Source organism: Cygnus olor, chromosome 2, assembly GCF_009769625.2.
Source record: "Cygnus olor isolate bCygOlo1 chromosome 2, bCygOlo1.pri.v2, whole genome shotgun sequence".
Lineage (NCBI taxonomy): Eukaryota > Metazoa > Chordata > Aves > Anseriformes > Anatidae > Cygnus > Cygnus olor.
In genome coordinates this window covers 13,524,963-13,541,851 of record NC_049170.1, presented here as the reverse complement: position 1 = coordinate 13,541,851, position 16,889 = coordinate 13,524,963, and positions in this window count along the sequence as shown.

The window sequence follows — 16,889 nt, the reverse complement described above, 5'->3', positions numbered from 1 at the left end:
TTTATTTCCTTTTTTTTTTTTTTTTTTCAAAATAATTATTCTTCATATGAGACAGACTGGGATAATAACTCAATGTCAGGATTTGTTTTATTAAATCTTAGCTGTTCACCATGGATTTCTTCCATAGCCAAAAGAGATCTAGGAAATATAGCCAATAAGAATTAAAGCTTAATCAATCTTACTGTAAGGTAGAGAGCTACACTAGGTATAATGAATTGCTCTTGAAAAGAGAAATGCATATTCCCCTCTATTGATTATATAGATCACCAGAGGAGAAGTTGAACTGTAGATATCCGCATCTGATACCTCCAAACTTATCTGCAGTGAATACTGTTCATAACATCAGAAACGTAGCATATCCGTATGCTACAAAAATGTTTTAAACATTTCCACTTTCTCTCTGTTTCTAGGAACATTCTGTTAGAATTGAATATTTCTGAAATCAAAAGTTGTGTCTGAAATTTGACATTCAGGGTTTGGACACTTTTGTAGTATTCCTCCAGGGGGTGAATTTTCTTTATTCAAACATTTCTGCAAAATCACTTTTTTTTTTTTTCCATGAGTTATTAAATTTTGCAAGATTTCTCTGTAAGATTCTATGCAAGCCAAATGTGCTAGTTTTTATTTATTCTTCTTTGCATAATCTCCAGATCATAAAATACCTGTATACCATTTTCTGGTTATACTACATTTTCCTGTTTTTATTTAGGTATATACGCTCAACATTTATATACACATACCTATATAACTATACACAGATAACCAGAAATAGTTTTATATGTGTATATATAGCTATGCAAATATTATTTGTTCAGTTATTTAAATAAACAAACAAAAAAACCCACCACCACCACAAACAATGCCACAGGATACAAGAGTGGTAATTGTAGTGGGTAGGGAGAGAGAGAAAAATACATAGAGAAACACTAAATTTTAGGTGAATCTATTGAAAAGAGTTACTAAAAATAAAAGAAGGTAAACTTTGGAGTTACAGTCTCTTCATCATACTATGGGAAAGCAGAACAAAGGGATCAGAAAATGTATACTTAAAGGATGATGATTCAGAGCTCATAAGGGAATATGTTATTGTAGTATGAGTAAAAGGTCTATGGGAAATATTTTCCTTGGGAGACCAGGAAATGCCTGAAAAAAACTGAACCGCAGGGTGCATTAAAGAGAAATGTTTCCCTGGGACACCATTCCTTTTACAGAAGGAAAGAGGAATCTATTAATTCAGGAATGGACAGAAAGATCAAGGGAAATTAATGAGCTGGAAGAGTCTTTTAGGGATGTATTAATGCTCAGACCTGTGGGCTGCCCTGAAATAGGATTCTGTTTTCTTGAAAACCAGTGATAACTGCATGTAGCTGCTCATTAGATAGTGCAGATACCAAAGGAGAAATTGGAACTCTGGATGTGTAAAATTAGCATTTTTCCTCTATTTCCTCCATTTATTTTCCTGACGGCATACTGTTTCTTTATTATGTTTTATTTATACAAGGCTAAGCCCATTGCCCTTCCAACTCCATTAACCTCAGAGGAACAACACCAGAGAAGACTATGGCGCATTGACTACAGAATCTTATTTGATATTGATGGTTTTCTTTAGGATGATTTGATTGACACAAATTATTGGAGCAGATGTGTATTGTAATTTGTAAAGGAACATTTTATCCATTTGAATCCAGATAGCCTTTCTTCTACAGTCTCCAGTTGTAATGACATTTATTGGGATCTTTGAATCTTTATTGTATCAAATAGCAGGTATTTGTAGGAGCAGCCAAGAGCTGAAGAGGATTAATGCTCAATCCTTTCACACTTAAATATCTCGGTGTTTTCATCTTGTCCTAGGTCATCAGTGGGAATGAATTTGGTCACCTTATCCTGGTACATATTTAAAAAAAACACAAAAGTGCCATGAAATTTGATGCAGTTATCAATCTCACTTCAAAAGAGGACCAGAATTGAAATGATAGAAATCTCGTGGACCAGGATTGAGGTGCTTTGCAGGGTTATGTCAGATGCTTAACATTTATTTTTCCTTTATTCTTTTTTTTTTCCTTTTTTTTTTTTTTTTTACCCCTCAAGTTCTGAATTTCTTCACCATAAATATTAAGTATATATTGCAAGTGCAGATAACTTGTCAGGATGTTGCAAATAGTACCAGTACTTCAAAGGGGCCTACAGGAAAGCTGGGGAGGTAGTCTTTGTCAGGGAGTAGATTATATATTAAAAATAAATTCTTTGATATGAGTGTGGTGAGGCACTGGAAGAGGTTCCCCAGAGAAGCTGTGGATGGTCCATCCCTGGAGGTGTTCAAGGCCAGGCTTTGAGCAACGTGGTCTAGTGGAAGGTGTCCCTGCCCAAGGCAGGTGGGGTGGAATTAGATATCTTTAAGGTCCCTTCCAACCCAAAGCATTCTATGATTCTATGAAATAGATGCATATAGAATCATAGAACCATAGAATAGAATATAAATCGTTAATGTTTTGGATAGGACTCACGGCACTAATCATTGTTTTAAATTGTTACAAAACTGTAATAACTTTACTTGAAAAGCAAGAAAATAGCTACTCCTCGGTCTGATGTTTTATGAATTTGAGGATGAGGGCTTCTTTTCAGGTGCTGTTCTGGAGCAATATGTATATTTACCCCTCATCAAGTGGGGGTACAAAGACCAGAAACTGGACTGTCTCAGAAAGGTGTTTCTTTGAATATGTCCACACTTATCTTGTCTACATAGCCAGTTAAGGAGTATTTCAGGAGTAGATAGCAACATCTAAGCTGAATGCAGACAGATGTCAGGAGAGAGAGTCAGTACAGAAGGGCAGCTGCTTTACCCTTCCCTGAGCTCCTGTTGAGAGGTGCTGGTGGGCTGGAGGTATGACAAGCCTTTATCCTCAGCTGAGAAGTACAAGAAGTCTGGAAAAACACCATGCCCCAGCTAACCTGCTGCTCAAGAACAATTCATTATCTTATATCTAATGTTGCATCAATGTGCCTGTCCCTCTACCACTCTTGTGATGGAGACCATCCCAGTGTGCTGCTGCTCAGGGGCCACTAGGACAAATCCTGGATCCCTGTGTGTTACAGAGGTGTGGAATAATTACTTTGCATTGTAAGTGATGAACAGTTTTTGACAGAAGGCCAAGGTGGATGTACTGGGTCTGGCTGGGATGGAGTTAACTTTCCCTGCAGCAGCCCATACAGTGCTGTGCTCTGCACTTGTAGCTAGAACAGCACTGGTATCACACCAGTGTTGTGTCTACTGCTGAGCAATATGGGCACAGCACCAGGACTCCCTCTAACCCCCCCAGAGCCAGCAGGATGGGGGTGGGCAAGAGTGGCGGAAGGAACATCAACAGGGCATCTGACCTAAACCAACCAAAGAGATATTCCATACCAAATGATGTCACACTCAGAAAGAAAAGGTGGAAAAAGAAAGAGAGGAGGGGTAGGCTCTCGTCTGTCCTCCTGAACAACGGCTACGTGCACTGAGGCCCTGCGTCAAGGACGTGGTCAAGCATTGCTCGTTTGTTGAAATTAGAGTAATTTCTTTCATCTGCACTTCCACATTACCTTTTTTTTTTTTCCCTCTTTCCCTTTTCCCTTTAGCATTATTATTTAACTACTAATAATTTTCCCTTAATAATTATTTTTCCTTTACTTGAATTATCCTTATCTCAACCCATGAGTTGTTTCTTTCCTTTTTTTTCTTCTGAGGAGGGGGAGTGAGAGAGCGGTTGTGGTGGAGTTCAGCTGCCTAGTAAGGTAAAACCACCACAGTGGAATTCAGAACAAAATGTTGTTTTGGTTTGGTCCAAATGATAACAGTTTAATTCTTCTGACTCTTCTCCCACCAAGACATGAAAAACCTAACAGGGAAAAACAAAACCAAACCAAACCTTGAATTGATTTTTCTTTCATAAAAACCTAAATAAATTTGTTTTTATTGATGTTGTTTATTTTTTTCTTCTAATCCTCCCCTTTTTCTTTTTTCTTTTTTTTTTTAATTAATTTTAGCTAAATTTTCTTTTAAAGCATATAAGCCTTTTGTCAAATAAAGTTCTCTGATTTCCTCTGTTTTTTTTTTCCCCTTTATTTATTTATTTATTTTTAATTTAGTTCAGTCTGCTAATCAAACTGAGTTTAAAATCACAGACAATTTATTACACAAAAGCTGCAATTTGAGTGGTCCAGCAGCATGAAACATTATATTATATTCTGCACAGGATAATCAAATATATCTCTCCATTAGCAATCCCTAGCATACTTGAAATACATGTCTTTTTTACAAGGATAATGCCTATAATACCTTTTGATAGTATTGCTCAGATATCACTAGTCTTCCTTCCTTTCCCATAACACTTATCAGCCTCGGAAGACAAACAAATATGCATTAACAAATTTATGACTATTTCACAATGTATTAAGGCAGCTATTGCCTTTTTACTAAAAAAAAAGAAAAATCTTATACAAAGAGTCCAACAGTTTTCACATCTAAGCTGGGATTTAAGTGATTTGAGGTTCTATGCTAGTCCATTGCCTGGAAGTTTTTAATCTCTACATAATCAGTGTTATATTCCACAGCACACTTACAGTATACATAGATATAGGAAATGTTAATATCATTAACAGCTGTATTTGGCTTTATATTGTAGATATTACCAAACAGGAGGAAAAAGGAAAAAAAAAAAAAAAAAAGAGAGAGGAAAAAAAAAAGAGCAATACACTCATGAGGTAATTAGGAAGAAAGGGTTTATTGGATTTGAGACACCTCATATATGCAAGGCTGAGTACCTTAATGTAGTGTCTTAATGTAACAAAGAATAGGTGATGTTGGGTGATAGTGAAATCTGGCTCTGGAAGGCAAAAGAGCAACTTTTTTTCCAGATACCATCACTAAAGAAGCCTGGAAGTTTGAGACAAATAAGGTATTCATACCTATGTAAACATTGGACAAAACACTATTCTAAGTTGTTTTTGATGTGCCCATTTTCCTCTTAAGAAAGCAACAACAGCAACAAAAAGTAAAAATATGAATTAATGTTACAACTCTGGGTCATACAATTTTAAAGTTGTTCTCTCTTATCTTCTTGTGGTATGAATTTTCATGGGGTTGTGTCAAGTTTCAGAAGCTGGAAAATGAAATTAACAGAAAAATAAATAAAAATGGAATTATATAAAATTTTCATAGTGATGGAAAATTTGGTGAATTTGGACTTATTCCAAGGAGGAGTGATATATTCCACCACATTCTGTGTTTACAGAACTATCACCAGTCTTTCTAAAATAAAGATCAGAGAATCAGAGAATCATAAACTACCCCAAATTGGAAGGGAGCCACAAAAATAATTGAGTCCAACTCCTGGCTCCACACAGGACCACACAAAAATCAGACCCTATGTCTGAGGGCATTTTCCAAATGCTTCTTGAACTCCGGCAGACTCAGTGACACTGCCCTGGGGAGCCTGTCCCAGTGCCCGACCACCTCTGGGTGCAGAACCTTTTCCTAACATCCAGCCTGAATCACTGAATCAGCCTGAATCAGCTCCATGCTGTCCTCTTGGGTCCTGTCCCTGTCACTAGAGAGAATAAGATATTAGATAGTGGCAGAGCATGACCAGAGCAGACACAGAGAGTGAAAAGGGGGCTTTGCTTAGGTACTTCCCTGTTGCTCTGCCTTCACCCCTGGTACCTCTGCTCTCTCACAGGCTCCTGCTGCCTGGAGTGATGGGAGCATTCCCAAGGGAAACGCTGCTGTCAGTACTATATAAATAGCATATTCACCTTACAGGTGAAGTGATTATAAGGTCGTATTCACCATGAAATTCTATGAATCCAGTAATCTATACAACTGTGAGAAAATTGTTCCTTGGGGGAACGCTTGAACATATCATCTTGCTTCCCTCATTTCTGCAGGGCAGGGGCAGAGCTTTCCTTCCTTGCCATCCTTCGTAGGATTTGAAGCTTTTGTTCAGGGTAGAAAGCTGAAGCTGAAATCCTGGGTTAATCCTGTTATCTGCTACACAAACTGATGCCTGTTTTGTAGAATTCACCTCCATGCTTTCCTCAAATAGGAACAATTTCTAAGGTTTTAAATTGAAAGGATAATATCAACTCTTGTATCCCTCCTCCTCTTCTTCCAAATTGCACTTGCTTTTAAAGCCACCTGTTTGTGGTGGGAAACAAGTTTGACTCTCTAAACTCTGTTAAAATAAACTTTTCAAATATGATACATAGGTATGAATGCAGACTACCACAGTGGAATATAAGAAAAGAAACCTAAAGAAAATAATGAGTTTGCACCAATTGTATCCTTAAATCCTTAAATAGTTTTACACCAGTGTTCCAATAAAAATTCCAAACCAGAATAGGTACTTCACTGGTTTCTAGTGGTACATTTTGTGTGAACCAGAATTCATGCTTCTTTTGCTATCCCACTGAAGTGTGTGTCAAAGAAAACATGAGGGTGGAGCAGCAGTGCAGTAACAGAAGGGTTAACTTGCCAGAGTGTCTGCTAGAGCTGTGTTATTACTGGAAGGCAGTCAGTTGTATACTTTGGTGGAGAGTACATATCTAACCATTTTTAAGCATCCAAGTGTCACTAATAGGAACCCAGGTCCTTTATATAGTCAATGGAGAAATACAAATTCTTAAATTAGATATTCTGGCTTAAATCTGAAGGACCTTACCTCTCAAGAGTCAGACAATATTAATATTTCTCTGGCCCCTTTCTTTTCATGGAGAAAGATATAAGCTTTAATTGGATTGAATACAAAGAGAGTTGCCTCTGTGACCACTGAAAACATGTACAAGAGCAAAATCTGCTTTCTTTCTTCAAATTGAGTGGTACATCACTGACCAGCATGGTCAACCTAGAGTTAGTCCCTGTAAAAGATACAAAATTATCCTCACTATTTCTCCCCCAGAGTAAAGTGGACAAGTAATCATAATTGCAAAATGTCTAGATTCTTAGAGAACAGAATAAACCATGAAGACATACAAAGCTAAAATAAATTTCTTGCCATTGTGCCTTCCACTAAAGTAACCAAACATCTAACTGAGCACTGCTATGCAAAACCAGACAAGCCAGCATGGTGGAAGACAGCTGGAAGAAGAAATTACAATACATAATACCAATGGACATGTGTATGAGAGATTTCTGAACTGGGGAACATGTCCCTGAAACTTGGCACCTGCTGCTCTTTGCTCCTGGGCTGGCATCCAGCAGAGTGAGAGCAAACGAAACTGCTGCCATTAGTTACACAGTGTGCATGCTGTCAGATTCACAGGAAACCCAAGTACATGAGTGAAACATTTATAACTCACACTCATTCAGTTGCCTGACAAGATTATGATCACAACATGTTTGGTGTAATGTAAGGGGTCTTAAAAATAAAAGGAAAAGTCAGATAGAAAACAAACAAACAAACAAACAAAAAAACTAAAGATCACCAAATCTACTAAAAATTAAGGATTTACTGCCTGTGACAGTCTTAATAGCAGTTAGATAATTATATGCTTAACTGTAGATTGACTTTGACATTCAGGGTAGAAATTGGGCATCTATTCTGTACTAGTCATATGTCCACCCTCAATGTTCTTTTCAGACAGACAGGTACCCCCCAGTGTTATTCAATAAAGATGGAGGCTATATAATTGGTTCAGACAGACAAGGTTGACAGTTTATAAACAGAACCCTGAAACTGAAATAAAATCTAAGAGAATAACTTAGAAATGCACCATTAAGAAAAAATAAGAAATTAAAAATATAATAATGTACAAGGTCACTTTTGTGCATGTGTTCAACTTCTTAGAGAACGAGTGTCACCAGCCTGGATTACATTCTCCTTTTATTAAACAGCATTTGTTGAAATTATTAACATTTGATATACTTCAAGTCTGACTGAATAGACTATAGGAATTCATTTATTTCATTTACTCTTAAAAATTGTCTACAGTTTGGAAGTCTACATCAGGTTCAACTCATTTCAAGTTCTCTTCAGAGTCAATAGAGCCACCTCTAGGATACAGAGCATCTGATCAAAGGCAGAGGAATTTTTCACAATTTTCTTTGTGGGGTCAGATGAATGGTACTCAAGCTATCTATCTGTCATACAGAGATTTCACTCAATAAGTGTTTTCAAATAAATATGCCTATACTAAAAAATAGATTTTCTTGTTAAATAATCTGAACAAAAAGTTTCCTGAGGCATTTACAAGTGAACCCAGAATAAATCCTAACCTTTCAATAGTTATAACTGAACTCTGCCTGTACTTACTGATCTTACAAAAGCCACATCAAATTGCACAGGGTCATTTTACTTCTGATAGCACTGGGATTTTTCTCATGAATAACATGATCCATGAAGCATTTGTTGTTGTTGTTGTTCTAAATTAAAAATCTTTTAAACTCTGCACCAGTGATAATTAATAATAATAATAACAAACAATAAATACAAAAATAGCTTGAAGAATATATTGTCGTGTATGTTATTCCTTGGAACCTAAACAAAAATGGAGTGGCTTGTTCAATTTCTCATATTCTTGTGTCTTTCTTGGTTAATCTAGCACTAATATTTAAAGAGTAGTGTGGAAATGAGTAAGAGTGACGCCTTGGGTACCAGCAAAGGTTTGCTGCAGAATTTTGGATGTATAGAGAGATTAAATATCCTAATCAGGAACATATTTAAACAGAATTTTCAATTTTCCATGTCCAAAGGAATTAGAAATGTGCCTAATGTTGAGCACATGCTTAAACACCCTTCCTGACTTGAGCTTTTCTTCAGCTTCTTGATCCTGCGTCAAGAAGCAAAAGAGTTTCAATAGTTAAAATTATAAAAACTTTACACATAATTTCTCCTGTTCTCCTTAAAACAAATAGAGTTTTCAGGTTTCCTGACACATTTTTAGAAAAGAAACACTGGTAGGAAAGAAGCCATCCTAAACCGCAAAGTGAAAATCCATACTGATGATATAAATGTTGAAGGATCTATCCACATAAATCAGCAAGATGGGATCACACAGCTCTAATCTGTATGAAGTAATCATGTAAACCATCTTAGAGGGCAGTCAAAACAACCCAGAGAATGGAATTGTTCTGATGGGAAAAAGTAAAATAAAATAAAATGTCCAAGATGCAGCAAGGCCGTTGTCATTACTTAACACTAGGACAGGATCCAGTTGGCTCACTTCTGTTAATCTCTGCTTCATTCATTCTGACATTAATTATCTGCATTTGACTGGCAGTCATCTATTCCCAGCTTGGACAGTTTCATGCATACCAGGCATGTGGTCTGTACAGTAGTTATCAGGCAAATCATATGTTGGACTGGACTGAAACAGAGCACTGAATGTATCAGTCAACTATGTCAGGAAATTTGGGGAGTGGTTATGTTTAGCCAGACAGCTCAATATATAGGAAAACAACAATAAAAACTACAGCAACAAAACCTCATTTTATAAACATGTTTCTTCACATCTGAGCAGTCCATTATTAAGGCATTAGCAAAAGGATTTTTTCCTATTTTTCTACCAGACCATGATGTGTCCCCGGATTTACTTATTAGAGAGGTGCCGGCTTCACAACTGTAAAGCACAGTTGCTGATTTACAACTGCCTGTTGGCTCATAAGTATGTGAATATACACACATATATACATATCCCTATAAACATATATACATATAATGATTGCAATTTTAATCATTTTGCCTCCAAGAAAAAAAAAAAAAAAGTAAACACAGTAATCATGGCTGTAAAACTACTTGAAGGAAAGTAAAATTAAACCTTGGCATTACAACTAAATTATGCTGTTCATATTTGAAAGAGGAAAAAGCAATAATGTTAGCTTTGAAATCCATTGTGAGGCCATGCACATTTGGACAGAGAGATGAAGCTTGAGGCACAAACCTGGAGCAAATCATACCGTGACAGCTGCACACAAAGGAGCAGCTTGCACATTTGAAAGCATGGAAAAGAAACATGCTGTGTCTTGAAAGGTAAGTATTTGAAAGCACAACAAACCTAGTCCTGATTCATTCTGGGTAAGTTTGGAGGTAAAAGGACTAAATTGTTTCTAGAAGTTTTTTCATGTGTTTGCAGTTTGACACCCACAGGTTAAGACTGTTGTGTACATCTCTTTCTACACTGATGTTTCACTCATCCTAAATCCTGGATCCTCTTCTGTGTTCATTACGGTTTTGCCTTTTATGGAATAAAATAAAAATTGAGGATTTTAACCTTAGTGGTAATGAATGGGCTGTTGTTTGCTCTGGAGATTATGTGGAGACCCAGCAATTGAAATGGTCTATTTTTCTCCTTAACACTGTAGGTAAGTAGACTGTAAGTAAGTACTGCTACTTTGGAAAGATATTACACCACTGTTGTGGTGAATAGGATATTAAGTATCCCTCCAAATGGCATTAAATCTGCACCAAATAGACATTTCCCACTATGAATATAGCCAAATGAGTTTTACGGTATCTGGTTAGAGTATACAAACTACATCAGTTGTCTAATGCAGGTAAAATGAAAAATGATTTAGACACAAGGCTGCTTCTTACTGGTTTGATCAATTTCTTCCTGCAGTGTTTGCTCTCAGCATTTTCTGTGCTGTTCCATCCAATGCTTAAAAGAAATGTGTGCTTGGTGTCTGGAACATGTCTTGAATGGAAAGGAGAGGAAAGCTGCTTTAGCCATAATGAAAGGAGTCAATGCCTTCCAGAAACATATTACTGTTTCTGGAATGGATTTTTCTATGGTGGGGTGAATTATTTAAAGCCTAATTGTTTGGCTATAATTATAAATGAAGCTGGCAGTTTCCCTGTATTGGGTAAGACCTGTGGCCCTCTATTCCCCTCGTCTGTTTCTTGAAGGGGTGAACAGAAGACTATTTAGAAAGGTGTAAGGAGTTGAGTAATTGCTATCTAGTCCACTCACAGACAAATTACTTTCTAACATAAGTGTTTGAATGTCAAATTAGAATAGATTATTTCAGCTAAGTGACTGGATGGTTGAAGGGAAGAGTCATGGGCACTCTTAAGAAACTCAGCTCTTTATAGAGACCCGTATATGAATCACCTGGCTGTCATAACAGATACCAAAGAATTCATAGTCTGGCACCCACCTCTACAAAAAAGTAGCCAAAATCAGCTTCTTTTCTAAGGTCTGGATGGAGCATAGCCAAATATAAATAGAGGAAATAAATAGATAAATAGCTAGGAAGTAACTCAAGCCAATTTCTAAAGGTGTAAAACAGTCAGCTGTATGGTTTACATAGAATTACATATTTCAGATCTGGTTGTTCTCAGCTAATACTAACTTTGTTTTTCTCCACTGTGAAATAAAGTGGATACAGCTGAGACATCTGCTGCTGTTAAATCACAGTTGGTATTCACCTGCCAAAAAGAAGGCAGATGTTTTGGCACTATAACTCCCTCAGTGTCTTTACCCATTGAGATTGTCTTCAAGCTAACTTAGGAACTTTTAGAGCTGATGAACATTAGTGACTGTGAGTTATGTCCACTTTTGCCATGACTCTCCCTGTCAGGTTTTGCCATTATGATGCTTTGTTTATGGAACAACAGAGGAACTGCTTACTGACATCTTCAAACTACATCACAAACAAAGGAATAATGGATATATTTTCCAGGATTCAATGAATCTTTTTAAATGCAAAACTGATCCAAACTAAGTATCATTATCTCCAAACTACATCCATATGAGTTTTCAAGGAATATGCTGTATACATCAAATGATACCTACAGTGGCATTGTTGAAAGATAAAAACACAAATTATGATCATAAAGGTCTATTGATGAGTGCTTGAAAGAAGTGCAGACATTTTCCTCTGCTATAATAATGAAGTCTAATATAGTCTGCAGACAAACTGTTTGCTCATACCTGTTTCTAAGGGTCCTTCATACAGATATGGAACTCTCATTCTCCTATCAAACATAGATCATTTCACTTCCAAGAGTTAAAGAGAATGAGATTGTCTCTAAGAAACAGATGGAAGTAAAGGCAGAGGCAACAACAAAGGAGAAAGTTGATACTGTGCTTTACAGTTTCTTTTTGTTGTTGTTTGTTTTTAAGACAACATAAATGAACAATCCAAGGAAAGGGACAAGCTTAGAAGAGGTTAAGCAGGGCATCATGTAAGAAAACCCTGATGTTACATGGTTGCTTTGATATGCACATGCCTTTGCTTCCTCAGACAGGCATTCACTTACCTAGTTTGTTCAGCTGGTGAAATTCCTTACTTGTCCTCAAGAGAAGATTTGCTTGGAGGCTTACACTACTACTGAGTAAGCTCGCAGAAATAAAAGTATCATTAGCAGACTTTCTCCCATACTAACTCTTCATACTCTTATTTTCTCCATATGGAGATACGTGCTCAGCTTTTTCTGTTCCCACTGCAAAATTTTGTTTGCCAGCATATGAGTGTTGGACTATGAGAAGAGATTCTTCCATGCTGGACTAATAACTCCAGAATAAAAGAGCTCTGTTAAGCATTTTATATTGTTATTAAGAAGACCAATCAATTACAGACATAACTCTTTGTTTGGAAATAGCTCTCCACAGAGACAGAAAATTATAAAGAGAAATAATATGAGTGGAAGCAGATTTCAGAATTCCTAAACACCAGTTCTTCTCATTACTTTGTAATATGACCTGTTTTAAACATTGTTTCTCACTGCATCATATATATATATATATATTAATTACAAGAATATATTTTTTTTCATGTTGAATGGAGCCAAGTTTGATAATTTTCTCAAAAAATGAAACTTGATGGAATATTTTATTAGAGATTTTCTCTATAACAGATGCTTGCTGTGCTCCTGAATGCAGCATTTGGCACGTCTAAATAATAAAGCATAAAGGGGATTATCAGCCACTAATTTTATGCAAGTCCACTGGCACTAAGCCTCAGAGAATTACCGCTGTCACCAAACTTCAGGGATAACAGCAGACTAAATGAAAAATTCATTCCTTTTTTAGTAGAAACAAATTTTGTGATAAAGATGTCTTGTAATTTTCAAGATTAAGGAGAAATGAGGGAAAATGCTTTCATGTTCACAGCTGAAAAGTGCTGCCTAAAAAGCAATGCATTTTAAGAAGTTTGTGTATTACCAGGTACTAGTGCTCTGGGCAACCATTTACCAACAGCTTATAAAGAAATAGAACTAAAATTTGTCTCAGACTGATCAACAAATTTTAGGGCTATAAAGACATTGATAAGAGAGGACACTTTCCCAGAACAATTCTGACAAAAACAACAACAACAACAACAAAAACTGGAAAAGCACAGGCAACCCAAGTCCATCACCTTCCCAAAACAGACTGAAACATCTTTGAATTAACGTTCTTTTTTATAAAGTGTTATTGTTATTATTTTTGTGGTTGTAGTTTTGCTTTGGAAAAGGTTCTGAATATATGGCCCAAGACAGCTTAATTACTGGTGGTTTACTTGGATGACAGTTTTAAAATCATATTGAAAAGCAGGGAGAACCTAAATCTTAACTGCACAAGAATGTCTTAATACTTGAAAGCTATCTGTTTTGGAGTTATACTGCTTGCTCATTTATCTTTTGTTTGTTTGTTTCATGGTATAATAAAATTAAAACAAGCTCTGGCAATTTACATCATTTCTGAAAGTGGACACTAACTTTTTCCAGTCAATGTGTATTTTCAGTTTCACTTACTACAATGTCTGATTTTCTAGATAAGTTAAATCTGTCTATTCTGGAAGTTGTCCTAAAACTTAAAATGAGTTTTAGAATCTGTGTGGCAAACACTATAACTTGACCCCAAAACTTTGCTGCATTGCCAAATATGAAGAGGTCTCTTAGCTTTTCCTTTTCTGTTGAGTATATGAAATCGATGAAGACATGTAGCTCTTGAGGGACAGAATGTCCACCAGCTGTGTTATCCATGAAATGGATAATACATGGATAATTCCTTATCCATGAAATAAAGTCTTTTTTGAACCAGGGTCCCACCTTCTGTGGCTCATAAGAAGAGAATGTTCTTTTCTTTAATTCCAAACTTCAGGTGAGGAATCAATACCTAGAGACATTCCATTTTGAAAATAAAACAAGAATGTAAATAGGTTTATTATGTGGTATAAAATAGGATATAGAGAGTTTTTGTAGCTCAATCTAATTACTGAGATCTCAAGGTAGATTTAAAATATCAGTGTAGAAATACTGTATAGGACTTTAGCAGCTGTTATTTACAGCTTACTGTTTTGCTTTCTCTCTTTCTCCTCACACGTACTATTCTGTGACACTGAAACAGTACCTATTGAAACCATTGAAAATATACATATTGCTATCAATATCCTATTAGCAATTCTTTTAAAATGTAATTAAGTGCATTTAGAATTAATAATAACACTATTAATCATTACACAAGTCAGTCACCACTATTTCTGCAAATGAAAACATGAATCTCAAAGAACGCCAAGCATGGCAGACAGAAGAACAAACCATAATCAATAAACAGAATCTCACTCAGGATTTTCTAAATATTCCTAATTAATTCTGTTCAGAAAATACTGAAAAACAGAAAGAGAGAGAAGAAAAGGAAAGGTCATTGACACCACAGTCACAGAACCCTTCATTAGTTCTTTTTCATTGTCAATAATGTTGCTTTTACCTTGCTTTTAGCTATTATTGGCACTTGAGTGTTTGACCAAGTCTGGTCTGCTTTTCCTTTGTTTTAAAAAGATTAATAATGCCAAACATCCCTTATAAAACAAATAGATAGCAATGATGATTCATGACAGAAATGTTTAACAAGACAATTCACTTTTGAGGTATTTTAGAAGATTCTTGCTTAAGGAAATTCTTAATGTTGAACAAACATAGACAGATAAAATACATGCCATCGACCCAAAAATGTTCCACCTAGATGTCCAACCTTAATCGGTTCATGAGCTTCTTTTCCATCTGACTTTTTAAAAATTATTTTATTTTTTCCAGGTTTTAAAGTAGATAACTGTGAAATCTTACTGAAGCAGCAATTTTACACTATTTTTGATGTTTGGGAGCAACCAAACTCTTGTGAAAGTTTCTCTTTATAAAGTTTTGTTTTTCTTTTTAGAGGAAGGAATAAAATAGAGAGGCAGCAATGTTAGATTAACATTTGAACATTTTCTCTACATGTCGGAAAAACACCTTGGTATAACCTATTTGAAATTTTCCCTCTGGGCAGCAGGGATAGGGGGAGGTCACGCAAATGTTGCTTTGAACCAGAAATAGTATAATATACTGTATAAAATGGATCATTCATATTTTCCTCTTTTTCTTCAAACTCTCAAATCACTGCATCTACTTCTTATCTGCTCACATTTGAGCCTAGTATCTTGCCAGACAGCTGTCACTTCTTACAGCTATTTTCAGAAAGCTGTGCTCGTACGGGACTGGGCACAAGCTCACTGTGATTTATAGCAGGATCAGCCTGTTGGTGCAATTCATTTAAGTCATTTCACCTAACTTACAGGCATCTCTAGAAAGTGATTTCTCTAGTACTGAATTGGGTATGAAAAATGGGGTGGGGGTGGGGAACAGGAGAGTTTTTCCCTTCAGCTGCCATGAGAATACTCAAATATTCAAAAGGCTGGCACTAACTGCCCTGAGTGAGGAGAGAGTCTTTACTCAGAATTTTTGGGTGAATACTTCAATTCAGAGCTTAATATAATTGTGTTAAAAATAAGACCTCACATGGCCACGCAGGAGAAAGTAAAGTCAACTTTGACTTTAGAAAGAAGGTGACAGCAGGCTGAGAGCAGAGCAGAGCTCCTTCTCTTATGGAGGGAAGGGGAGTTTTCTTTTCCACTCCATAAATTGAAGCAACAACGAAGCCCATGAGGCCCTTCCATCTTCTTGATTGATGAATTCAAAAAAAAAAAAAAAAAAAAAAAAAAGCTTCAGGTGTATTGATCTCCTTTATCTGCCAAATATGAGGATGTGGATATGTGGATCAGGGGAACATTGATATGGGAACAACAAAGAATGAGGAATAAACAGGCCCTTCTCTGTATACTGGGTAGCAAAGTGACAGAGTCACAAGTGCTTGTATGCTTACTGTAAGTTCCTCCTCATTACAAAATAGAGACCAGAAGGGGAGACAAAGTTTCTTATCCACAATGCTGGGTGCACAGCAGTTATTGACCAGGCCCCTACACTTGGCTTCATATGCAGGCTCAGCACAGCCTTTACAAGTAAGTGTAATGGATCTGAAGGACCTGACAGAAATCATGGAGCTGATTACATGAATGCTGATTTCAGAGGCTTTGTAGCTGTTTCTGAGCGTTGAAGTTAACTCTGTATATTTCTGTAATGTTCAAAAGACCAAGGAAGGAATTGTAAGTCCTGCACAAGTATACACCTTGTGGAGAGCAGACAGGTAGGTTCAAGTTAATTATTTCTGTCTCGCCCTGGCACACCAAAACACTCCAAGTTCCACCTTCCGTTTTGCCTGCCGTTTCAAAAAATCCACCACTGCGCCTTATTTAGAAGGCTCAAGGATGGTATTTCGATGGTAATTACTACCCAGTGGTCATCTGTGACAGCCTGTCATCTACTATTATTTGCAATTTAAGTCCATCACCAATATTTTATGACTGTATCTGCAGTTACTGTCAGCTGAACAATATTTAATTGCTTGACACATAAGCTCTGTCTTGTCAACAGAAACACATCCTCAGGCCCCATTATGCTTCCAGTGATGTTTGCAGCTCTCTTTCTTTATTATTTGTTCTTCTGCTGGAAAGCAGAGTTTACTGTAATATGTCCAATGTCCATGAGAAGTAAAGTCGTAAAAGAAGTCTTAAAAGGTGGTAACCAGAAGAAATTCTTGACTGGTACATTGTTTATTTA